Raw genomic sequence first — 25,990 nt, 5'->3', positions numbered from 1 at the left:
GCTCTAATCATTGAGCCAGGTTGCCAAAGAAAACAAGGCTTGGCGCCGGTTGCTTAGCTGCCAAGTCGTCTCTGACGCCTTGCAATAACCTAGGGCTCTGGCGCACCAGGATCCTCTGTCCCTGAGCTCTGCAAGTCACATTTTCTCAGAGAGAAACTCTGAAGGAAGGACCATCCCCAGGGCGAATGGAGCCCACAGGTGACCAGGGGTCCTGGCACCACTGAGAGACCTGGCGGAGTCTCGCGGCCTCCGAAGTTCCCAAGGCCACTCAAGTCTGTCTGCAGAGAGGGGACGGCCGAGCCGGCCTCTTTCGCACAAGCTTTCCGAAGCCTCTTGTCCTGCACTTGCAGCCCGGAAGAGGCAGGCTGTCTCCACCTCCCAGGCGCTGCAGAACACGGCAGAACACGGCTGCCCGCAACAAGCCATCTCCAAAACCTAAGAACCCTTCACAGGCTGGTCCTAGGCAACAGAAAGGAGCACCTGGCTTTAGAGCAGGAGGGAGTCTGGGGTCCACCTCTGCCATGAGGCAGCGGAGCTCCCGCTTGCCGACTTCAACACCCTGCCAACATTGCGCGGCGTGTCGTCCCTTTCCGCAGCTGCTCTCGCCACACTCTTCATGGCTGGCACGCTCGGTGAGGTCACCGTCTTCCCAACAGCAAAAGAGACATACCTCCACCTGACACGGAGCAGTAGTGGCTGCATACTGCCGTGGCTCAGGCTGGCCCCAGAGAAGAGGCAGAGCTGCCCAGACGCGCATTGGCCAGGATGCCCAACAGGTGCACACTCTCTCCACATCGCGACTCCCAGCCACCCTTGGGCTCCGGCATGCCCGAGTGCAGTGCGAAGCCTTCAAAATCTTTATCTGGGCTCTGGAGACAGTCACTTCCCTCTGCTCAGCAGCTTCTATACTTCTTCGGACGGACAGTCGCCCAGCCGTGTCCCACTCTGTCAGACCCTCCCCGGACTGCAGCACGCCAGTCTTGCCGGCTTCTTCTCGATTGCTCGATGGCTGTGATTTTCACACCTTCCTCAGGCATCGCAACTGAAATTATACAACAAAAAAACAAAACAACAACCGTACTAGAACTCCTGTAATGTAACAGGTAGTTGTCTTCACGACTTGTTTATACAAAGCTCGGATTCAAGGTCCGATATTCAACGGAGGGTGAGGAAAACACTGTGGGTACTCTCGAAAATATCCTCCCTCCCAAGAGGAGTCACATTAACAGAAACCCTTCCCAACGCATATTCCCAGAGGGTACACACACACACACACACACACACACACACACACACACACATCTGTAAAGCCACAGGAAAAGCTGACCATTTTGTTTCTTTCAATACACTTTCTCATTACCCTCTTATCAGAGAAACAGCAACTTTATCCTCTGGCAAATGTAGACCTTCACTCTGGAGCAGAGGAGGTGTTCTCAACGCACGTGGTCTCCAATCAGCAAGAGGCAGCCACCTCGGAGTCGAGCGCAATCTCACCCAACATGCGCAGGCTACCTCCTCAGAAACTCTCACAGGATCCTGGGGCACCCATGCTGCACTTCCACTTGCACACCACGGCTTACCCTGAGCACCAAGGTTTCAGGAAAGTACTGCCCTCACGCCTCGTGTATAATACTATCAGGAAACAGGAAACCTTGGGACATGTTCGAAATAGCACGGGAACACACCATTTAACTCCAGGAGAACCGAGTCATACAAGGCAATATGACAGGGGGAGCCCAAGGGGGTTTCTGAACGGTTGGGGATGACGTGCGGGAAACCAGCGGATCTGGCTCGAGAACATCGTCCCACCATCTTGAGCAGAGGGCATGAGCCAAACCTTGACTTCCCCAGATTCTCAGAAAGCCACCTCACGGAGAAGTAACCTGCCTGCATCCTCAGTCTGTCTCAATGCACCGTGGACTGGACGATCGAGGAACCATCTGAGGAGCCTTCCCATCTCACCCATGGTGCTTGGTGAGGCGGGCGATCCACAGGAGAGTCAGGTTACCACGGACATGTCACACCTTGTCGTCAACACGTACGGGCGGATGAAATTGCTCCCCAAATTCCACTGCTGTCGCCTAGAGTGCAACTGCTATTCCCTTCTCTTCAATGTTTGAAAATGGGTGAGATGGGTCCGACTGGGGTCACTAGACAGCAGACTCTCGGATCCTGACACTCTAGTTCCCCAAAGGGTCACTGGCAAATCCACGTGTACAGAGGTGAAATCGGGTAGGCGTGGTCTATATCGAACGTGCACAAGATATCGCTGCCGTGTAGGGGGATACCGTGAAGAGCAAGCCCAGTGCGGGACGCTCAACGAGCACGCACCCAGGCCGAAGTGCTCCTCAAAGGTGACCCTTGCGGGGACGGGAATCCAGCCTGCCTCCCTGCTTCTCGCCACGTGCTCCTCCAAGGAGCAGCTCTAGCATCACCTCTGCCCGAGGGAACACACACAGCCAAGCCCCACCTGGGACACACAGCCTCTCCGACTCACGGAGGACAGCCGGGGGTCCCAGAGTCCTCTGTCTGCCCCCACAAAGCACGCTCTCGGGGCAAAAGCAGCCACACTCCACGCCAGGGAACACTTACTGGGGTGTGAGGAAATCCAGAGGGTCTTTCACACTGGTGTGTCTTCTCAGACCCTCGAGCAGCCGACAGCACTCTCTCAAAGCACTCGGTGAGCCTCGCCTGGGCGGCCAGACACGGCCGAGCCCGGGGCCTCCTTCAGCTGCCTCCGGGGTGGCCGCCTCTGCTTTCTGCTTTCTCAGAGAAAAGCTTCCTGAAGGACCCTTGCGACTAGACGGGAAAGAATCCTCCAGCAATGCGGGAGACACAGGTTGCATCCCTGGGTTGGGAAAGATCCCCTGGAGAAAGAAATGGCAACCCACTCCACGACTGCTGCCAGCAAAGTCCCACGGACACAGGAGCCGGGATGCAGAGAGTCGGACACGACCGAGAAACTGAAAAACAGCTGGCTCGCAAGTGCCACGCACGAGGCCAGCATTGCAAAGAAGCCTTCGGACTAGTCATCCTTCTCCAAGAGCGACGTGTCCGAACAGGCTGAAAGGACACTCCCCGGGTCCTCTTGGAAGACGTTTCCCGCACTGCCCGGGGGTTTCAGGGGCTCTAATCATTGAGCCAGGTTGCCAAAGAAAACAAGGCTTGGCGCCGGTTGCTTAGCTGCCAAGTCGTCTCTGACGCCTTGCAATAACCTAGGGCTCTGGCGCACCAGGATCCTCTGTCCCTGAGCTCTGCAAGTCACATTTTCTCAGAGAGAAACTCTGAAGGAAGGACCATCCCCAGGGCGAATGGAGCCCACAGGTGACCAGGGGTCCTGGCACAACTGAGAGACCTGGCGGAGTCTTGCGGCCTCCGAAGTTCCCAAGGCCACTCAAGTCTGTCTGCAGAGAGGGGACGGCCGAGCCGGCCTCTTTCGCACAAGCTTTCCGAAGCCTCTTGTCCTGCACTTGCAGCCCGGAAGAGGCAGGCTGTCTCCACCTCCCAGGCGCTGCAGAACACGGCAGAACACGGCTGCCCGCAACAAGCCATCTCCAAAACCTAAGAACCCTTCACAGGCTGGTCCTAGGCAACAGAAAGGAGCACCTGGCTTTAGAGCAGGAGGGAGTCTGGGGTCCACCTCTGCCATGAGGCAGCGGAGCTCCCGCTTGCCGACTTCAACACCCTGCCAACATTGCGCGGCGTGTCGTCCCTTTCCGCAGCTGCTCTCGCCACACTCTTCATGGCTGGCACGCTCGGTGAGGTCACCGTCTTCCCGACAGCAAAAGAGACATACCTCCACCTGACACGGAGCAGTAGTGGCTGCATACTGCCGTGGCTCAGGCTGGCCCCAGAGAAGAGGCAGAGCTGCCCACACGCGCATTGGCCAGGATGCCCAACAGGTGCACACTCTCTCCACATCGCGACTCCCAGCCACCCTTGGGCTCCGGCATGCCCGAGTGCAGTGCGAAGCCTTCAAAGTCTTTATCTGGGCTCTGGAGACAGTCACTTCCCTCTGCTCAGCAGCTTCTATACTTCTTCGGACGGACAGTCGCCCAGCCGTGTCCCACTCTGTCAGACCCTCCCCGGACTGCAGCACGCCAGTCTTGCCGGCTTCTTCTCGATTGCTCGATGGCTGTGATTTTCACACCTTCCTCAGGCATCGCAACTGAAATTATACAACAAAAAAACAAAACAACAACCGTACTAGAACTCCTGGAATGTAACAGGAAGTTGTCTTCACGACTTGTTTATACAAAGCTCGGATTCAAGGTCCGATATTCAACGGAGGGTGAGGAAAACACTGTGGGTACTCTCGAAAACATCCTCCCTCCAAAGAGGAGTCACATTAACAGAAACCCTTCCCAACGCATATTCCCAGAGGGTACACACACACACACACACACATCTGTAAAGCCACAGGAAAAGCTGACCATTTTGTTTCTTTCAATACACTTTCTCATTACCCTCTGATCAGAGAAACAGCAACTTTATCCTCTGGAAAATGTAGACCTTCACTCTGGAGCAGAGGAGGTGTTCTCAACGCACGTGGTCTCCGATCAGCAAGAGGCAGCCACCTCGGAGTCGAGCGCAATCTCACCCAACATGCGCAGGCTACCTCCTCAGAAACTCTCACAGGATCCTGGGGCACCCATGCTGCACTTCCACTTGCACACCACGGCTTACCCTGAGCACCAAGGTTTCAGGAAAGTACTGCCCTCACGCCTCGTGTATAATACTATCAGGAAACAGGAAACCTTGGGACATGTTCGAAATAGCACGGGAACACACCATTTAACTCCAGGAGAACCGAGTCATACAAGGCAATATGACAGGGGGAGCCCAAGGGGGTTTCTGAACGGTTGGGGATGACGTGCGGGAAACCAGCGGATCTGGCTCGAGAACATCGTCCCACCATCTTGAGCAGAGGGCATGAGCCAAACCTTGACTTCCCCAGATTCTCAGAAAGCCACCTCACGGAGAAGTAACCTGCCTGTGTCCTTAGTCTGTCTCAATGCCCCGTGGACTGGACGATCGAGGAACCATCTGAGGAGCCTTCCCATCTCACCCATGGTGCTTGGTGAGGCGGGCGATCCACAGGAGAGTCAGGTTACCACGGACATGTCACACCTTGTCGTCAACACGTACGGGCAAATGAAATTGATGCCCAAATTCCACTGCTGTCGCCTAGAGTGCAACTGCTATTCCATTCTCTTCAATGTTTGAAAATGGGTGAGATGGGTCCGACTGGGGTCACTAGACAGCAGACTCTCGGATCCTGACTCTCTAGTTCCCCAAAGGGTCACTGGCAAATCCACGTGTACAGAGGTGAAATCGGGTAGGCGTGGTCTACATCGAACGTGCACAAGATATCGCTGCCGTGTAGGGGGATACCGTGAAGAGCAAGCCCAGTGCGGGACGCTCAACGAGCATGCACCCAGGCCGAAGTGCTCCTCAAAGGTGACCCTTGCGGGGACGGGAATCCAGCCTGCCTCCCTGCTTCTCGCCACGTGCTCCTCCAAGGAGCAGCTCTAGCATCACCTCTGCCCGAGGGAACACACACAGCCAAGCCCCACCTGGGACACACAGCCTCTCCGACTCAGGGAGGACAGCCGGGGGTCCCAGAGTCCTCTGTCTGCCCCCACAAAGCACGCTCTCGGGGCAAAAGCAGCCACACTCCACGCCAGGGAACACTTACTGGGGTGTGGGGAAATCCAGAGGGTCTTTCACACTGGTGTGTCTTCTCAGACCCTCGAGCAGCCGACAGCACTCTCTCAAAGCACTCGGTGAGCCTCGCCTGGGCGGCCAGACACGGCCGAGCCCGGGGCCTCCTTCAGCTGCCTCCGGGGTGGCCGCCTCTGCTTTCTGCTTTCTCAGGGAAAAGCTTCCTGAAGGACCCTTGCGACTAGACGGGAAAGAATCCTCCAGCAATGCGGGAGACACAGGTTGCATCCCTGGGTTGGGAAAGATCCCCTGGAGAAAGAAATGGCAACCCACTCCACGACTGCTGCCAGCAAAGTCCCACGGACACAGGAGCCGGGATGCAGAGAGTCGGACACGACCGAGAAACTGAAAAACAGCTGGCTCGCAAGTGCCACGCACGAGGCCAGCATTGCAAAGAAGCCTTCGGACTAGTCATCCTTCTCCAAGAGCGACGTGTCCGCACAGGCTGAAAGGACACTCCCCGGGTCCTCTTGGAAGACGTTTCCCGCACTGCCCGGGGGTTTCAGGGGCTCTAATCATTGAGCCAGGTTGCCAAAGAAAACAAGGCTTGGCGCCGGTTGCTTAGCTGCCAAGTCGTCTCTGACGCCTTGCAATAACCTAGGGCTCTGGCGCACCAGGATCCTCTGTCCCTGAGCTCTGCAAGTCACATTTTCTCAGAGAGAAACTCTGAAGCAAGGACCATCCCCAGGGCGAATGGTGCCCACAGGTGACCAGGGGTCCTGGCACCAGTGAGAGACCTGGCGGAGTCTCGCGGCCTCCGAAGTTCCCAAGGCCACTCAAGTCTGTCTGCAGAGAGGGGACGGCTGAGCCAGCCTCTTTCGCACAAGCTTTCCGAAGCCTCTTGTCCTGCACTTGCAGCCCGGAAGAGGCAGGCTGTCTCCACCTCCCAGGCGCTGCAGAACACGGCAGAACACGGCTGCCCGCAACAAGCCATCTCTAAAACCTAAGAACGCTTCACAGGCTGGTCCTAGGCAACAGAAAGGAGCACCTGGCTTTAGAGCAGGAGGGAGTCTGGGGTCCACCTCTGCCATGAGGCAGCGGAGCTCCCGCTTGCCGTCTTCAACACCCTGCCAACATTGCACGGCGTGTCGTCCCTTTCGGCAGCTGCTCTCGCCACACTCTTCATGGCTGGCACGCTCGGTGAGGTCACCGTCTTCCCGACAGCAAAAGAGAGATACCTCCACCTGACACGGAGCAGTAGTGGCTGCATACTGCCGTGGCTCAGGCTGGCCCCAGAGAAGAGGCAGAGCTGCCCACACGCGCATTGGCCAGGATGCCCAACAGGTGCACACTCTCTCCACATCGCGACTCCCAGCCACCCTTGGGCTCCGGCATGCCCGAGTGCAGTGCGAAGCCTTCAAAGTCTTTATCTGGGCTCTGGAGACAGTCACTTCCCTCTGCTCAGCAGCTTCTATACTTCTTCGGACGGACAGTCGCCCAGCCGTGTCCCACTCTGTTAGACCCTCCCCGGACTGCAGCACGCCAGTTTTGCCGGCTTCTTCTCGATTGCTCGATGGCTGTGATTTTCACACCTTCCTCAGGCATCGCAACTGAAATTATACAACAAAAAAACAAAACAACAACCGTACTAGAACTCCTGGAATGTAACAGGTAGTTGTCTTCAGGACTTGTTTTTACAAAGCTCGGATTCAAGATCCGATATTCAAGGGAGGGTGAGGAAAACACTGTGGGTACTCTCGAAAATATCCTCCCTCCAAAGAGGAGTCACATTAACAGAAACCCTTCCCAACGCATATTCCCAGAGGGTACACACACACACACACACACACACACACACACACATCTGTAAAGCCACAGGAAAAGCTGACCATTTTGTTTCTTTCAATACACTTTCTCATTACCCTGTGATCAGAGAAACAGCAACTTTATCCTCTGGCAAATGTAGACCTTCACTCTGGAGCAGAGGAGGTGTTCTCAACGCACGTGGTCTCCGATCAGCAAGAGGCAGCCACCTCGGAGTCGAGCGCAATCTCACCCAACATGCGCAGGCTACCTCCTCAGAAACTCTCACACGATCCTGGGGCACCCATGCTGCACTTCCACTTGCACACCACGGCTTACCCTGAGCACCAAGGTTTCAGGAAAGTACTGCCCTCACGCCTCGTGTATAATACTATCAGGAAACAGGAAACCTTGGGACATGTTCGAAATAGCACGGGAACACACCATTTAACTCCAGGAGAACCGAGTCATACAAGGCAATATGACAGGGGGAGCCCAAGGGGGTTTCTGAACGGTTGGGGATGACGACCGGGAAACCAGCGGATCTGGCTCGAGAACATCGTCCCACCATCTTGAGCAGAGGGCATGAGCCAAACCTTGACTTCCCCAGATTCTCAGAAAGCCACCTCATGGAGAAGTAACCTGCCTGTGTCCTTAGTCTGTCTCAATGCCCCGTGGACTGGACGATCGAAGAACCATCTGAGGAGCCTTTCCATCTCACCCATGGTGCTTGGTGAGGCGGGCGATCCACAGGAGAGTCAGGTTACCACGGACATGTCACACCTTGTCGTCAACACGTACGGGCGAATGAAATTGCTGCCCAAATTCCACTGCTCTCGCCTAGAGTGCAACTGCTATTCCCTTCTCTTCAATGTTTGAAAATGGGTGAGATGGGTCCGACTGGGGTCACTAGACAGCAGACACTCGGATCCTGACTCTCTAGTTCCCCAAAGGGTCACTGGCAAATCCACGTGTACAGAGGTGAAATCGGATAGGCGTGGTCTACATCGAACGTGCACAAGATATCGCCGCCGTGTAGGGGGATACCGTGAAGAGCAAGCCCAGTGCGGGACGCTCAACGAGCACGCACCCAGGCCGAAGTGCTCCTCAAAGGTGACCCTTGCGGGGACGGGAATCCAGCCTGCCTCCCTGCTTCTCGCCACGTGCTCCTCCAAGGAGCAGCTCTAGCATCACCTCTGCCCGAGGGAACACACACAGCCAAGCCCCACCTGGGACACACAGCCTCTCCGACTCACGGAGGACAGCCCGGGATCCCAGAGTCCTCTGTCTGCCCCCACAAAGCACGCTCTCGGGGCAAAAGCAGCCACACTCCACGCCAGGGAACACTTACTGGGGTGTGAGGAAATCCAGAGGGTCTTTCACACTGGTGTGTCTTCTCAGACCCTCGAGCAGCCGACAGCACTCTCTCAAAGCACTCGGTGAGCCTCGCCTGGGCGGCCAGACACGGCCGAGCCCGGGGCCTCCTTCAGCTGCCTCCGGGGTGGCCGCCTCTGCTTTCTGCTTTCTCAGGGAAAAGCTTCCTGAAGGACCCTTGCGACTAGACGGGAAAGAATCCTCCAGCAATGCGGGAGACACAGGTTGCATCCCTGGGTTGGGAAAGATCCCCTGGAGAAAGAAATGGCAACCCACTCCACGACTGCTGCCAGCAAAGTCCCACGGACACAGGAGCCGGGATGCAGAGAGTCGGACACGACCGAGAAACTGAAAAACAGCTGGCTCGCAAGTGCCACGCACGAGGCCAGCATTGCAAAGAAGCCTTCGGACTAGTCATCCTTCTCCAAGAGCGACGTGTCCGAACAGGCTGAAAGGACACTCCCCGGGTCCTCTTGGAAGACGTTTCCCGCACTGCCCGGGGGGTTCAGGGGCTCTAATCATTGAGCCAGGTTGCCAAAGAAAACAAGGCTTGGCGCCGGTTGCTTAGCTGCCAAGTCGTCTCTGACGCCTTGCAATAACCTAGGGCTCTGGCGCACCAGGATCCTCTGTCCCTGAGCTCTGCAAGTCACATTTTCTCAGAGAGAAACTCTGAAGGAAGGACCATCCCCAGGGCGAATGGAGCCCACAGGTGACCAGGGGTCCTGGCACCAGTGAGAGACCTGGCGGAGTCTCGCGGCCTCCGAAGTTCCCAAGGCCACTCAAGTCTGTCTGCAGAGAGGGGACGGCCGAGCCGAGCCGGCCTCTTTCGCACAAGCTTTCCGAAGCCTCTTGTCCTGCACTTGCAGCCCGGAAGAGGCAGGCTGTCTCCACCTCCCAGGCGCTGCAGAACACGGCAGAACACGGCTGCCCGCAACAAGCCATCTCCAAAACCTAAGAACCCTTCACAGGCTGGTCCTAGGCAACAGAAAGGAGCACCTGGCTTTAGAGCAGGAGGGAGTCTGGGGTCCACCTCTGCCATGAGGCAGCGGAGCTCCCGCTTGCCGACTTCAACACCCTGCCAACATTGCGCGGCGTGTCGTCCCTTTCCGCAGCTGCTCTCGCCACACTCTTCATGGCTGGCACGCTCGGTGAGGTCACCGTCTTCCCGACAGCAAAAGAGACATACCTCCACCTGACACGGAGCAGTAGTGGCTGCATACTGCCGTGGCTCAGGCTGGCCCCAGAGAAGAGGCAGAGCTGCCCAGACGCGCATTGGCCAGGATGCCCAACAGGTGCACACTCTCTCCACATCGCGACTCCCAGCCACCCTTGGGCTCCGGCATGCCCGAGTGCAGTGCGAAGCCTTCAAAGTCTTTATCTGGGCTCTGGAGACAGTCACTTCCCTCTGCTCAGCAGCTTCTATACTTCTTCGGACGGACAGTCGCCCAGCCGTGTCCCACTCTGTCAGACCCTCCCCGGACTGCAGCACGCCAGTCTTGCCGGCTTCTTCTCGATTGCTCGATGGCTGTGATTTTCACACCTTCCTCAGGCATCGCAACTGAAATTATACAACAAAAAAACAAAACAACAACCGTACTAGAACTCCTGGAATGTAACAGGTAGTTGTCTTCACGACTTGTTTATACAAAGCTCGGATTCAAGGTCCGATATTCAACGGAGGGTGAGGAAAACACTGTGGGTACTCTCGAAAACATCCTCCCTCCAAAGAGGAGTCACATTAACAGAAACCCTTCCCGACGCATATTCCCAGAGGGTACACACACACACACACACACACACACATCTGTAAAGCCACAGGAAAAGCTGACCATTTTGTTTCTTTCAATACACTTTCTCATTACCTTCTGATCAGAGATACAGCAACTTTATCCTCTGGCAAATGTAGACCTTCACTCTGGAGCAGAGGAGGTGTTCTCAACGCACGTGGTCTCCGATCAGCAAGAGGCAGCCACCTCGGAGTCGAGCGCAATCTCACCCAACATGCGCAGGCTACCTCCTCAGAAACTCTCACAGGATCCTGGGGCACCCATGCTGCACTTCCACTTGCACACCACGGCTTACCCTGAGCACCAAGGTTTCAGGAAAGTACTGCCCTCACGCCTCGTGTATAATACTATCAGGAAACAGGAAACCTTGGGACATGTTCGAAATAGCACGGGAACACACCATTTAACTCCAGGAGAACCGAGTCATACAAGGCAATATGACAGGGGGAGCCCAAGGGGGTTTCTGAACGGTTGGGGATGACGTGCGGGAAACCAGCGGATCTGGCTCGAGAACATCGTCCCACCATCTTGAGCAGAGGGCATGAGCCAAACCTTGACTTCCCCAGATTCTCAGAAAGCCACCTCACGGAGAAGTAACCTGCCTGCATCCTCAGTCTGTCTCAATGCACCGTGGACTGGACGATCGAGGAACCATCTGAGGAGCCTTCCCATCTCACCCATGGTGCTTGGTGAGGCGGGCGATCCACAGGAGAGTCAGGTTACCACGGACATGTCACACCTTGTCGTCAACACGTACGGGCGGATGAAATTGCTCCCCAAATTCCACTGCTGTCGCCTAGAGTGCAACTGCTATTCCCTTCTCTTCAATGTTTGAAAATGGGTGAGATGGGTCCGACTGGGGTCACTAGACAGCAGACTCTCGGATCCTGACACTCTAGTTCCCCAAAGGGTCACTGGCAAATCCACGTGTACAGAGGTGAAATCGGGTAGGCGTGGTCTATATCGAACGTGCACAAGATATCGCTGCCGTGTAGGGGGATACCGTGAAGAGCAAGCCCAGTGCGGGACGCTCAACGAGCACGCACCCAGGCCGAAGTGCTCCTCAAAGGTGACCCTTGCGGGGACGGGAATCCAGCCTGCCTCCCTGCTTCTCGCCACGTGCTCCTCCAAGGAGCAGCTCTAGCATCACCTCTGCCCGAGGGAACACACACAGCCAAGCCCCACCTGGGACACACAGCCTCTCCGACTCACGGAGGACAGCCGGGGGTCCCAGAGTCCTCTGTCTGCCCCCACAAAGCACGCTCTCGGGGCAAAAGCAGCCACACTCCACGCCAGGGAACACTTACTGGGGTGTGAGGAAATCCAGAGGGTCTTTCACACTGGTGTGTCTTCTCAGACCCTCGAGCAGCCGACAGCACTCTCTCAAAGCACTCGGTGAGCCTCGCCTGGGCGGCCAGACACGGCCGAGCCCGGGGCCTCCTTCAGCTGCCTCCGGGGTGGCCGCCTCTGCTTTCTGCTTTCTCAGAGAAAAGCTTCCTGAAGGACCCTTGCGACTAGACGGGAAAGAATCCTCCAGCAATGCGGGAGACACAGGTTGCATCCCTGGGTTGGGAAAGATCCCCTGGAGAAAGAAATGGCAACCCACTCCACGACTGCTGCCAGCAAAGTCCCACGGACACAGGAGCCGGGATGCAGAGAGTCGGACACGACCGAGAAACTGAAAAACAGCTGGCTCGCAAGTGCCACGCACGAGGCCAGCATTGCAAAGAAGCCTTCGGACTAGTCATCCTTCTCCAAGAGCGACGTGTCCGAACAGGCTGAAAGGACACTCCCCGGGTCCTCTTGGAAGACGTTTCCCGCACTGCCCGGGGGGTTCAGGGGCTCTAATCATTGAGCCAGGTTGCCAAAGAAAACAAGGCTTGGCGCCGGTTGCTTAGCTGCCAAGTCGTCTCTGACGCCTTGCAATAACCTAGGGCTCTGGCGCACCAGGATCCTCTGTCCCTGAGCTCTGCAAGTCACATTTTCTCAGAGAGAAACTCTGAAGGAAGGACCATCCCCAGGGCGAATGGAGCCCACAGGTGACCAGGGGTCCTGGCACCACTGAGAGACCTGGCGGAGTCTCGCGGCCTCCGAAGTTCCCAAGGCCACTCAAGTCTGTCTGCAGAGAGGGGACGGCCGAGCCGGCCTCTTTCGCACAAGCTTTCCGAAGCCTCTTGTCCTGCACTTGCAGCCCGGAAGAGGCAGGCTGTCTCCACCTCCCAGGCGCTGCAGAACACGGCAGAACACGGCTGCCCGCAACAAGCCATCTCCAAAACCTAAGAACCCTTCACAGGCTGGTCCTAGGCAACAGAAAGGAGCACCTGGCTTTAGAGCAGGAGGGAGTCTGGGGTCCACCTCTGCCATGAGGCAGCGGAGCTCCCGCTTGCCGACTTCAACACCCTGCCAACATTGCGCGGCGTGTCGTCCCTTTCCGCAGCTGCTCTCGCCACACTCTTCATGGCTGGCACGCTCGGTGAGGTCACCGTCTTCCCGACAGCAAAAGAGACATACCTCCACCTGACACGGAGCAGTAGTGGCTGCATACTGCCGTGGCTCAGGCTGGCCCCAGAGAAGAGGCAGAGCTGCCCAGACGCGCATTGGCCAGGATGCCCAACAGGTGCACACTCTCTCCACATCGCGACTCCCAGCCACCCTTGGGCTCCGGCATGCCCGAGTGCAGTGCGAAGCCTTCAAAGTCTTTATCTGGGCTCTGGAGACAGTCACTTCCCTCTGCTCAGCAGCTTCTATACTTCTTCGGACGGACAGTCGCCCAGCCGTGTCCCACTCTGTCAGACCCTCCCCGGACTGCAGCACGCCAGTCTTGCCGGCTTCTTCTCGATTGCTTGATGGCTGTGATTTTCACACCTTCCTCAGGCATCGCAACTGAAATTATACAACAAAAAAACAAAACAACAACCGTACTAGAACTCCTGGAATGTAACAGGTAGTTGACTTCACGACTTGTTTTTACAAAGCTCGGATTCAAGGTCCGATATTCAAGGGAGGGTGAGGAAAACACTGTGGGTACTCTCGAAAACATCCTCCCTCCAAAGAGGAGTCACATTAACAGAAACCCTTCCCGACGCATATTCCCAGAGGGTACACACACACACACACACACACACACATCTGTAAAGCCACAGGAAAAGCTGACCATTTTGTTTCTTTCAATACACTTTCTCATTACCTTCTGATCAGAGATACAGCAACTTTATCCTCTGGCAAATGTAGACCTTCACTCTGGAGCAGAGGAGGTGTTCTCAACGCACGTGGTCTCCGATCAGCAAGAGGCAGCCACCTCGGAGTCGAGCGCAATCTCACCCAACATGCGCAGGCTACCTCCTCAGAAACTCTCACAGGATCCTGGGGCACCCATGCTGCACTTCCACTTGCACACCACGGCTTACCCTGAGCACCAAGGTTTCAGGAAAGTACTGCCCTCACGCCTCGTGTATAATACTATCAGGAAACAGGAAACCTTGGGACATGTTCGAAATAGCACGGGAACACACCATTTAACTCCAGGAGAACCGAGTCATACAAGGCAATATGACAGGGGGAGCCCAAGGGGGTTTCTGAACGGTTGGGGATGACGTGCGGGAAACCAGCGGATCTGGCTCGAGAACATCGTCCCACCATCTAGAGCAGAGGGCATGAGCCAAACCTTGACTTCCCCAGATTCTCAGAAAGCCACCTCACGGAGAAGTAACCTGCCTGCATCCTCAGTCTGTCTCAATGCACCGTGGACTGGACGATCGAGGAACCATCTGAGGAGCCTTCCCATCTCACCCATGGTGCTTGGTGAGGCGGGCGATCCACAGGAGAGTCAGGTTACCACGGACATGTCACACCTTGTCGTCAACACGTACGGGCGAATGAAATTGCTCCCCAAATTCCACTGCTCTCGCCTAGAGTGCAACTGCTATTCCCTTCTCTTCAATGTTTGAAAATGGGTGAGATGGGTCCGACTGGGGTCACTAGACAGCAGACTCTCGGATCCTGACACTCTAGTTCCCCAAAGGGTCACTGGCAAATCCACGTGTACAGAGGTGAAATCGGGTAGGCGTGGTCTATATCGAACGTGCACAAGATATCGCTGCCGTGTAGGGGGATACCGTGAAGAGCAAGCCCAGTGCGGGACGCTCAACGAGCACGCACCCAGGCCGAAGTGCTCCTCAAAGGTGACCCTTGCGGGGACGGGAATCCAGCCTGCCTCCCTGCTTCTCGCCACGTGCTCCTCCAAGGAGCAGCTCTAGCATCACCTCTGCCCGAGGGAACACACACAGCCAAGCCCCACCTGGGACACACAGCCTCTCCGACTCACGGAGGACAGCCGGGGGTCCCAGAGTCCTCTGTCTGCCCCCACAAAGCACGCTCTCGGGGCAAAAGCAGCCACACTCCACGCCAGGGAACACTTACTGGGGTGTGAGGAAATCCAGAGGGTCTTTCACACTGGTGTGTCTTCTCAGACCCTCGAGCAGCCGACAGCACTCTCTCAAAGCACTCGGTGAGCCTCGCCTGGGCGGCCAGACACGGCCGAGCCCGGGGCCTCATTCAGCTGCCTCCTGGGTGGCCGCCTCTGCTTTCTGCTTTCTCAGAGAAAAGCTTCCTGAAGGACCCTTGCGACTAGACGGGAAAGAATCCTCGAGCAATGCGGGAGACACAGGTTGCATCCCTGGGTTGGGAAAGATCCCCTGGAGAAAGAAATGGCAACCCACTCCACGACTGCTGCCAGCAAAGTCCCACGGACACAGGAGCCGGGATGCAGAGAGTCGGACACGACCGAGAAACTGAAAAACAGCTGGCTCGCAAGTGCCACGCACGAGGCCAGCATTGCAAAGAAGCCTTCGGACTAGTCATCCTTCTCCAAGAGCGACGTGTCCGCACAGGCTGAAAGGACACTCCCCGGGTCCTCTTGGAAGACGTTTCCCGCACTGCCCGGGGGGTTCAGGGGCTCTAATCATTGAGCCAGGTTGCCAAAGAAAACAAGGCTTGGCGCCGGTTGCTTAGCTGCCAAGTCGTCTCTGACGCCTTGCAATAACCTAGGGCTCTGGCGCACCAGGATCCTCTGTCCCTGAGCTCTGCAAGTCACATTTTCTCAGAGAGAAACTCTGAAGGAAGGACCATCCCCAGGGCGAATGGAGCCCACAGGTGACCAGGGGTCCTGGCACCAGTGAGAGACCTGGCGGAGTCTCGCGGCCTCCGAATTTCCCAAGGCCACTCAAGTCTGTCTGCAGAGAGGGGACGGCCGAGCCGAGCCGGCCTCTTTCGCACAAGCTTTCCGAAGCCTCTTGTCCTGCACTTGCAGCCCGGAAGAGGCAGGCTGTCTCCACCTCCCAGGCGCTGCAGAACACGGCAGAACACGGCTGCCCGCAACAAGCCATCTCCAAAACCTAAGAACCCTTCACAGGCTGGTCCTAGGCAACAGAAAGGAGCACCTGGCTTTAGAGCAGGAGGGAGTCTGGGGTCCACCTCTGCCATGAGGCAGCGGAGCTCCCGCTTGCCGACTTCAACACCCTGCCAACATTGCGCGGCGTGTCGTCCCTTTCCGCAGCTGCTCTCGCCACACTCTTCATGGCTGGCACGCTCGGTGAGGTCACCGTCTTCCCGACAGCAAAAGAGACATACCTCCACCTGACACGGAGCAGTAGTGGCTGCATACTGCCGTGGCTCAGGCTGGCCCCAGAGAAGAGGCAGAGCTGCCCAGACGCGCATTGGCCAGGATGCCCAACAGGTGCACACTCTCTCCACATCGCGACTCCCAGCCACCCTTGGGCTCCGGCATGCCCGAGTGCAGTGCGAAGCCTTCAAAGTCTTTATCTGGGCTCTGGAGACAGTCACTTCCCTCTGCTCAGCAGCTTCTATACTTCTTCGGACGGACAGTCGCCCAGCCGTGTCCCACTCTGTCAGACCCTCCCCGGACTGCAGCACGCCAGTCTTGCCGGCTTCTTCTCGATTGCTCGATGGCTGTGATTTTCACACCTTCCTCAGGCATCGCAACTGAAATTATACAACAAAAAAACAAAACAACAACCGTACTAGAACTCCTGGAATGTAACAGGTAGTTGTCTTCACGACTTGTTTATACAAAGCTCGGATTCAAGGTCCGATATTCAACGGAGGGTGAGGAAAACACTGTGGGTACTCTCGAAAATATCCTCCCTCCAAAGAGGAGTCACATTAACAGAAACCCTTCCCAACGCATATTCCCAGAGGGTACACACACACACACACACACACACATCTGTAAAGCCACAGGAAAAGCTGACCATTTTGTTTCTTTCAATACACTTTCTCATTACCCTCTGATCAGAGAAACAGCAACTTTATCCTCTGGCAAATGTAGACCTTCACTCTGGAGCAGAGGAGGTGTTCTCAACGCACGTGGTCTCCGATCAGCAAGAGGCAGCCACCTCGGAGTCGAGCGCAATCTCACCCAACATGCGCAGGCTACCTCCTCAGAAACTCTCACACGATCCTGGGGCACCCATGCTGCACTTCCACTTGCACACCACGGCTTACCCTGAGCACCAAGGTTTCAGGAAAGTACTGCCCTCACGCCTCGTGTATAATACTATCAGGAAACAGGAAACCTTGGGACATGTTCGAAATAGCACGGGAACACACCATTTAACTCCAGGAGAACCGAGTCATACAAGGCAATATGACAGGGGGAGCCCAAGGGGCTTTCTGAACGGTTGGGGATGACGTGCGGGAAACCAGCGGATCTGGCTCGAGAACATCGTCCCACCATCTTGAGCAGAGGGCATGAGCCAAACCTTGACTTCCCCAGATTCTCAGAAAGCCACCTCATGGAGAAGTAACCTGCCTGTGTCCTTAGTCTGTCTCAATGCCCCGTGGACTGGACGATCGAAGAACCATCTGAGGAGCCTTCCCATCTCACCCATGGTGCTTGGTGAGGCGGGCGATCCACAGGAGAGTCAGGTTACCACGGACATGTCACACCTTGTCGTCAACACGTACGGGCGAATGAAATTGCTGCCCAAATTCCACTGCTCTCGCCTAGAGTGCAACTGCTATTCCCTTCTCTTCAATGTTTGAAAATGGGTGAGATGGGTCCGACTGGGGTCACTAGACAGCAGACTCTCGGATCCTGACTCTCTAGTTCCCCAAAGGGTCACTGGCAAATCCACGTGTACAGAGGTGAAATCGGATAGGCATGGTCTACATCGAACGTGCACAAGATATCGCTGCCGTGTAAGGGGATACCGTGAAGAGCAAGCCCAGTGCGGGACGCTCAACGAGCACGCACCCAGGCCGAAGTGCTCCTCAAAGGTGACCCTTGCGGGGACGGGAATCCAGCCTGCCTCCCTGCTTCTCGCCACGTGCTCCTCCAAGGAGCAGCTCTAGCATCACCTCTGCCCGAGGGAACACACACAGCCAAGCCCCACCTGGGACACACAGCCTCTCCGACTCACGGAGGACAGCCCGGGGTCCCAGAGTCCTCTGTCTACCCCCACAAAGCACGCTCTCGGGGCAAAAGCAGCCACACTCCACGCCAGGGAACACTTACTGGGGTGTGAGGAAATCCAGAGGGTCTTTCACACTGGTGTGTCTTCTCAGACCCTCGAGCAGCCGACAGCACTCTCTCAAAGCACTCGGTGAGCCTCGCCTGGGCGGCCAGACACGGCCGAGCCCGGGGCCTCCTTCAGCTGCCTCCGGGGTGGCCGCCTCTGCTTTCTGCTTTCTCAGGGAAAAGCTTCCTGAAGGACCCTTGCGACTAGACAGGAAAGAATCCTCCAGCAATGCGGGAGACACAGGTTGCATCCCTGGGTTGGGAAAGATCCCCTGGAGAAAGAAATGGCAACCCACTCCACGACTGCTGCCAGCAAAGTCCCACGGACACAGGAGCCGGGATGCAGAGAGTCGGACACGACCGAGAAACTGAAAAACAGCTGGCTCGCAAGTGCCACGCACGAGGCCAGCATTGCAAAGAAGCCTTCGGACTAGTCATCCTTCTCCAAGAGCGACGTGTCCGCACAGGCTGAAAGGACACTCCCCGGGTCCTCTTGGAAGACGTTTCCCGCACTGCCCGGGGGGTTCAGGGGCTCTAATCATTGAGCCAGGTTGCCAAAGAAAACAAGGCTTGGCGCCGGTTGCTTAGCTGCCAAGTCGTCTCTGACGCCTTGCAATAACCTAGGGCTCTGGCGCACCAGGATCCTCTGTCCCTGAGCTCTGCAAGTCACATTTTCTCAGAGAGAAACTCTGAAGGAAGGACCATCCCCAGGGCGAATGGAGCCCACAGGTGACCAGGGGTCCTGGCACCACTGAGAGACCTGGCGGAGTCTCGCGGCCTCCGAAGTTCCCAAGGCCACTCAAGTCTGTCTGCAGAGAGGGGACGGCCGAGCCGGCCTCTTTCGCACAAGCTTTCCGAAGCCTCTTGTCCTGCACTTGCAGCCCGGAAGAGGCAGGCTGTCTCCACCTCCCAGGCGCTGCAGAACACGGCAGAACACGGCTGCCCGCAACAAGCCATCTCCAAAACCTAAGAACCCTTCACAGGCTGGTCCTAGGCAACAGAAAGGAGCACCTGGCTTTAGAGCAGGAGGGAGTCTGGGGTCCACCTCTGCCATGAGGCAGCGGAGCTCCCGCTTGCCGACTTCAACACCCTGCCAACATTGCGCGGCGTGTCGTCCCTTTCCGCAGCTGCTCTCGCCACACTCTTCATGGCTGGCACGCTCGGTGAGGTCACCGTCTTCCCGACAGCAAAAGAGACATACCTCCACCTGACACGGAGCAGTAGTGGCTGCATACTGCCGTGGCTCAGGCTGGCCCCAGAGAAGAGGCAGAGCTGCCCAGACGCGCATTGGCCAGGATGCCCAACAGGTGCACACTCTCTCCACATCGCGACTCCCAGCCACCCTTGGGCTCCGGCATGCCCGAGTGCAGTGCGAAGCCTTCAAAGTCTTTATCTGGGCTCTGGAGACAGTCACTTCCCTCTGCTCAGCAGCTTCTATACTTCTTCGGACGGACAGTCGCCCAGCCGTGTCCCACTCTGTCAGACCCTCCCCGGACTGCAGCACGCCAGTCTTGCCGGCTTCTTCTCGATTGCTCGATGGCTGTGATTTTCACACCTTCCTCAGGCATCGCAACTGAAATTATACAACAAAAAAACAAAACAACAACCGTACTAGAACACCTGGAATGTAACAGGTAGTTGTCTTCACGACTTGTTTATACAAAGCTCGGATTCAAGGTCCGATATTCAACGGAGGGTGAGGAAAACACTGTGGGTACTCTCGAAAACATCCTCCCTCCAAAGAGGAGTCACATTAACAGAAACCCTTCCCAACGCATATTCCCAGAGGGTACACACACACACACACACACACACACACACACACACACACACACATCTGTAAAGCCACAGGAAAAGCTGACCATTTTGTTTCTTTCAATACACTTTCTCATTACCCTCTGATCAGAGAAACAGCAACTTTATCCTCTGGAAAATGTAGACCTTCACTCTGGAGCAGAGGAGGTGTTCTCAACGCACGTGGTCTCCAATCAGCAAGAGGCAGCCACCTCGGAGTCGAGCGCAATCTCACCCAACATGCGCAGGCTACCTCCTCAGAAACTCTCACACGATCCTGGGGCACCCATGCTGCACTTCCACTTGCACACCACGGCTTACCCTGAGCACCAAGGTTTCAGGAAAGTACTGCCCTCACGCCTCGTGTATAATACTATCAGGAAACAGGAAACCTTGGGACATGTTCGAAATAGCACGGGAACACACCATTTAACTCCAGGAGAACCGAGTCATACAAGGCAATATGACAGGGGGAGCCCAAGGGGGTTTCTGAACGGTTGGGGATGACGTGTGGGAAACCAGCGGATCTGGCTCGAGAACATCGTCCCACCATCTTGAGCAGAGGGCATGAGCCAAACCTTGACTTCCCCAGATTCTCAGAAAGCCACCTCACGGAGAAGTAACCTGCCTGTGTCCTTAGTCTGTCTCAATGCCCCGTGGACTGGACGATCGAGGAACCATCTGAGGAGCCTTCCCATCTCACCCATGGTGCTTGGTGAGGCGGGCGATCCACAGGAGAGTCAGGTTACCACGGACATGTCACACCTTGTCGTCAACACGTACGGGCAAATGAAATTGCTGCCCAAATTCCACTGCTGTCGCCTAGAGTGCAACTGCTATTCCATTCTCTTCAATGTTTGAAAATGGGTGAGATGGGTCCGACTGGGGTCACTAGACAGCAGACTCTCGGATCCTGACTCTCTAGTTCCCCAAAGGGTCACTGGCAAATCCACGTGTACAGAGGTGAAATCGGGTAGGCGTGGTCTACATCGAACGTGCACAAGATATCGCTGCCGTGTAGGGGGATACCGTGAAGAGCAAGCCCAGTGCGGGACGCTCAACGAGCACGCACCCAGGCCGAAGTGCTCCTCAAAGGTGACCCTTGCGGGGACGGGAATCCAGCCTGCCTCCCTGCTTCTCGCCACGTGCTCCTCCAAGGAGCAGCTCTAGCATCACCTCTGCCCGAGGGAACACACACAGCCAAGCCCCACCTGGGACACACAGCCTCTCCGACTCAGGGAGGACAGCCGGGGGTCCCAGAGTCCTCTGTCTGCCCCCACAAAGCACGCTCTCGGGGCAAAAGCAGCCACACTCCACGCCAGGGAACACTTACTGGGGTGTGAGGAAATCCAGAGGGTCTTTCACACTGGTGTGTCTTCTCAGACCCTCGAGCAGCCGACAGCACTCTCTCAAAGCACTCGGTGAGCCTCGCCTGGGCGGCCAGACACGGCCGAGCCCGGGGCCTCCTTCAGCTGCCTCCGGGGTGGCCGCCTCTGCTTTCTGCTTTCTCAGGGAAAAGCTTCCTGAAGGACCCTTGCGACTAGACGGGAAAGAATCCTCCAGCAATGCGGGAGACACAGGTTGCATCCCTGGGTTGGGAAAGATCCCCTGGAGAAAGAAATGGCAACCCACTCCACGACTGCTGCCAGCAAAGTCCCACGGACACAGGAGCCGGGATGCAGAGAGTCGGACACGACCGAGAAACTGAAAAACAGCTGGCTCGCAAGTGCCACGCACGAGGCCAGCATTGCAAAGAAGCCTTCGGACTAGTCATCCTTCTCCAAGAGCGACGTGTCCGCACAGGCTGAAAGGACACTCCCCGGGTCCTCTTGGAAGACGTTTCCCGCACTGCCCGGGGGTTTCAGGGGCTCTAATCATTGAGCCAGGTTGCCAAAGAAAACAAGGCTTGGCGCCGGTTGCTTAGCTGCCAAGTCGTCTCTGACGCCTTGCAATAACCTAGGGCTCTGGCGCACCAGGATCCTCTGTCCCTGAGCTCTGCAAGTCACATTTTCTCAGAGAGAAACTCTGAAGCAAGGACCATCCCCAGGGCGAATGGTGCCCACAGGTGACCAGGGGTCCTGGCACCAGTGAGAGACCTGGCGGAGTCTCGCGGCCTCCGAAGTTCCCAAGGCCACTCAAGTCTGTCTGCAGAGAGGGGACGGCTGAGCCAGCCTCTTTCGCACAAGCTTTCCGAAGCCTCTTGTCCTGCACTTGCAGCCCGGAAGAGGCAGGCTGTCTCCACCTCCCAGGCGCTGCAGAACACGGCAGAACACGGCTGCCCGCAACAAGCCATCTCTAAAACCTAAGAACCCTTCACAGGCTGGTCCTAGGCAACAGAAAGGAGCACCTGGCTTTAGAGCAGGAGGGAGTCTGGGGTCCACCTCTGCCATGAGGCAGCGGAGCTCCCGCTTGCCGTCTTCAACACCCTGCCAACATTGCACGGCGTGTCGTCCCTTTCGGCAGCTGCTCTCGCCACACTCTTCATGGCTGGCACGCTCGGTGAGGTCACCGTCTTCCCGACAGCAAAAGAGACATACCTCCACCTGACACGGAGCAGTAGTGGCTGCATACTGCCGTGGCTCAGGCTGGCCCCAGAGAAGAGGCAGAGCTGCCCAGACGCGCATTGGCCAGGATGCCCAACAGGTGCACACTCTCTCCACATCGCGACTCCCAGCCACCCTTGGGCTCCGGCATGCCCGAGTGCAGTGCGAAGCCTTCAAAGTCTTTATCTGGGCTCTGGAGACAGTCACTTCCCTCTGCTCAGCAGCTTCTATACTTCTTCGGGCGGACAGTCGCCCAGCCGTGTCCCACTCTGTCAGACCCTCCCCGGATTGCAGCACGCCAGTCTTGCCGGCTTCTTCTCGATTGCTTGATGGCTGTGATTTTCACACCTTCCTCAGGCATCGCAACTGAAATTATACAACAAAAAAACAAAACAACAACCGTACTAGAACTCCTGGAATGTAACAGGTAGTTGACTTCACGACTTGTTTTTACAAAGCTCGGATTCAAGGTCCGATATTCAAGGGAGGGTGAGGAAAACACTGTGGGTACTCTCGAAAACATCCTCCCTCCAAAGAGGAGTCACATTAACAGAAACCCTTCCCGACGCATATTCCCAGAGGGTACACACACACACACACACACACACACATCTGTAAAGCCACAGGAAAAGCTGACCATTTTGTTTCTTTCAATACACTTTCTCATTACCTTCTGATCAGAGATACAGCAACTTTATCCTCTGGCAAATGTAGACCTTCACTCTGGAGCAGAGGAGGTGTTCTCAACGCACGTGGTCTCCGATCAGCAAGAGGCAGCCACCTCGGAGTCGAGCGCAATCTCACCCAACATGCGCAGGCTACCTCCTCAGAAACTCTCACAGGATCCTGGGGCACCCATGCTGCACTTCCACTTGCACACCACGGCTTACCCTGAGCACCAAGGTTTCAGGAAAGTACTGCCCTCACGCCTCGTGTATAATACTATCAGGAAACAGGAAACCTTGGGACATGTTCGAAATAGCACGGGAACACACCATTTAACTCCAGGAGAACCGAGTCATACAAGGCAATATGACAGGGGGAGCCCAAGGGGGTTTCTGAACGGTTGGGGATGACGTGCGGGAAACCAGCGGATCTGGCTCGAGAACATCGTCCCACCATCTAGAGCAGAGGGCATGAGCCAAACCTTGACTTCCCCAGATTCTCAGAAAGCCACCTCACGGAGAAGTAACCTGCCTGCATCCTCAGTCTGTCTCAATGCACCGTGGACTGGACGATCGAGGAACCATCTGAGGAGCCTTCCCATCTCACCCATGGTGCTTGGTGAGGCGGGCGATCCACAGGAGAGTCAGGTTACCACGGACATGTCACACCTTGTCGTCAACACGTACGGGCGAATGAAATTGCTCCCCAAATTCCACTGCTCTCGCCTAGAGTGCAACTGCTATTCCCTTCTCTTCAATGTTTGAAAATGGGTGAGATGGGTCCGACTGGGGTCACTAGACAGCAGACTCTCGGATCCTGACACTCTAGTTCCCCAAAGGGTCACTGGCAAATCCACGTGTACAGAGGTGAAATCGGGTAGGCGTGGTCTATATCGAACGTGCACAAGATATCGCTGCCGTGTAGGGGGATACCGTGAAGAGCAAGCCCAGTGCGGGACGCTCAACGAGCACGCACCCAGGCCGAAGTGCTCCTCAAAGGTGACCCTTGCGGGGACGGGAATCCAGCCTGCCTCCCTGCTTCTCGCCACGTGCTCCTCCAAGGAGCAGCTCTAGCATCACCTCTGCCCGAGGGAACACACACAGCCAAGCCCCACCTGGGACACACAGCCTCTCCGACTCACGGAGGACAGCCGGGGGTCCCAGAGTCCTCTGTCTGCCCCCACAAAGCACGCTCTCGGGGCAAAAGCAGCCACACTCCACGCCAGGGAACACTTACTGGGGTGTGAGGAAATCCAGAGGGTCTTTCACACTGGTGTGTCTTCTCAGACCCTCGAGCAGCCGACAGCACTCTCTCAAAGCACTCGGTGAGCCTCGCCTGGGCGGCCAGACACGGCCGAGCCCGGGGCCTCCTTCAGCTGCCTCCTGGGTGGCCGCCTCTGCTTTCTGCTTTCTCAGAGAAAAGCTTCCTGAAGGACCCTTGCGACTAGACGGGAAAGAATCCTCCAGCAATGCGGGAGACACAGGTTGCATCCCTGGGTTGGGAAAGATCCCCTGGAGAAAGAAATGGCAACCCACTCCACGACTGCTGCCAGCAAAGTCCCACGGACACAGGAGCCGGGATGCAGAGAGTCGGACACGACCGAGAAACTGAAAAACAGCTGGCTCGCAAGTGCCACGCACGAGGCCAGCATTGCAAAGAAGCCTTCGGACTAGTCATCCTTCTCCAAGAGCGACGTGTCCGCACAGGCTGAAAGGACACTCCCCGGGTCCTCTTGGAAGACGTTTCCCGCACTGCCCGGGGGGTTCAGGGGCTCTAATCATTGAGCCAGGTTGCCAAAGAAAACAAGGCTTGGCGCCGGTTGCTTAGCTGCCAAGTCGTCTCTGACGCCTTGCAATAACCTAGGGCTCTGGCGCACCAGGATCCTCTGTCCCTGAGCTCTGCAAGTCACATTTTCTCAGAGAGAAACTCTGAAGGAAGGACCATCCCCAGGGCGAATGGAGCCCACAGGTGACCAGGGGTCCTGGCACCAGTGAGAGACCTGGCGGAGTCTCGCGGCCTCCGAAGTTCCCAAGGCCACTCAAGTCTGTCTGCAGAGAGGGGACGGCCGAGCCGAGCCGGCCTCTTTCGCACAAGCTTTCCGAAGCCTCTTGTCCTGCACTTGCAGCCCGGAAGAGGCAGGCTGTCTCCACCTCCCAGGCGCTGCAGAACACGGCAGAACACGGCTGCCCGCAACAAGCCATCTCCAAAACCTAAGAACCCTTCACAGGCTGGTCCTAGGCAACAGAAAGGAGCACCTGGCTTTAGAGCAGGAGGGAGTCTGGGGTCCACCTCTGCCATGAGGCAGCGGAGCTCCCGCTTGCCGACTTCAACACCCTGCCAACATTGCGCGGCGTGTCGTCCCTTTCCGCAGCTGCTCTCGCCACACTCTTCATGGCTGGCACGCTCGGTGAGGTCACCGTCTTCCCGACAGCAAAAGAGACATACCTCCACCTGACACGGAGCAGTAGTGGCTGCATACTGCCGTGGCTCAGGCTGGCCCCAGAGAAGAGGCAGAGCTGCCCAGACGCGCATTGGCCAGGATGCCCAACAGGTGCACACTCTCTCCACATCGCGACTCCCAGCCACCCTTGGGCTCCGGCATGCCCGAGTGCAGTGCGAAGCCTTCAAAGTCTTTATCTGGGCTCTGGAGACAGTCACTTCCCTCTGCTCAGCAGCTTCTATACTTCTTCGGACGGACAGTCGCCCAGCCGTGTCCCACTCTGTCAGACCCTCCCCGGACTGCAGCACGCCAGTCTTGCCGGCTTCTTCTCGATTGCTTGATGGCTGTGATTTTCACACCTTCCTCAGGCATCGCAACTGAA

This window comes from Dama dama, chromosome X (assembly GCF_033118175.1).
Source record: "Dama dama isolate Ldn47 chromosome X, ASM3311817v1, whole genome shotgun sequence".
Classification (NCBI taxonomy): Eukaryota; Metazoa; Chordata; class Mammalia; order Artiodactyla; family Cervidae; genus Dama; species Dama dama.
This window is presented reverse-complemented; position numbering follows the sequence as displayed.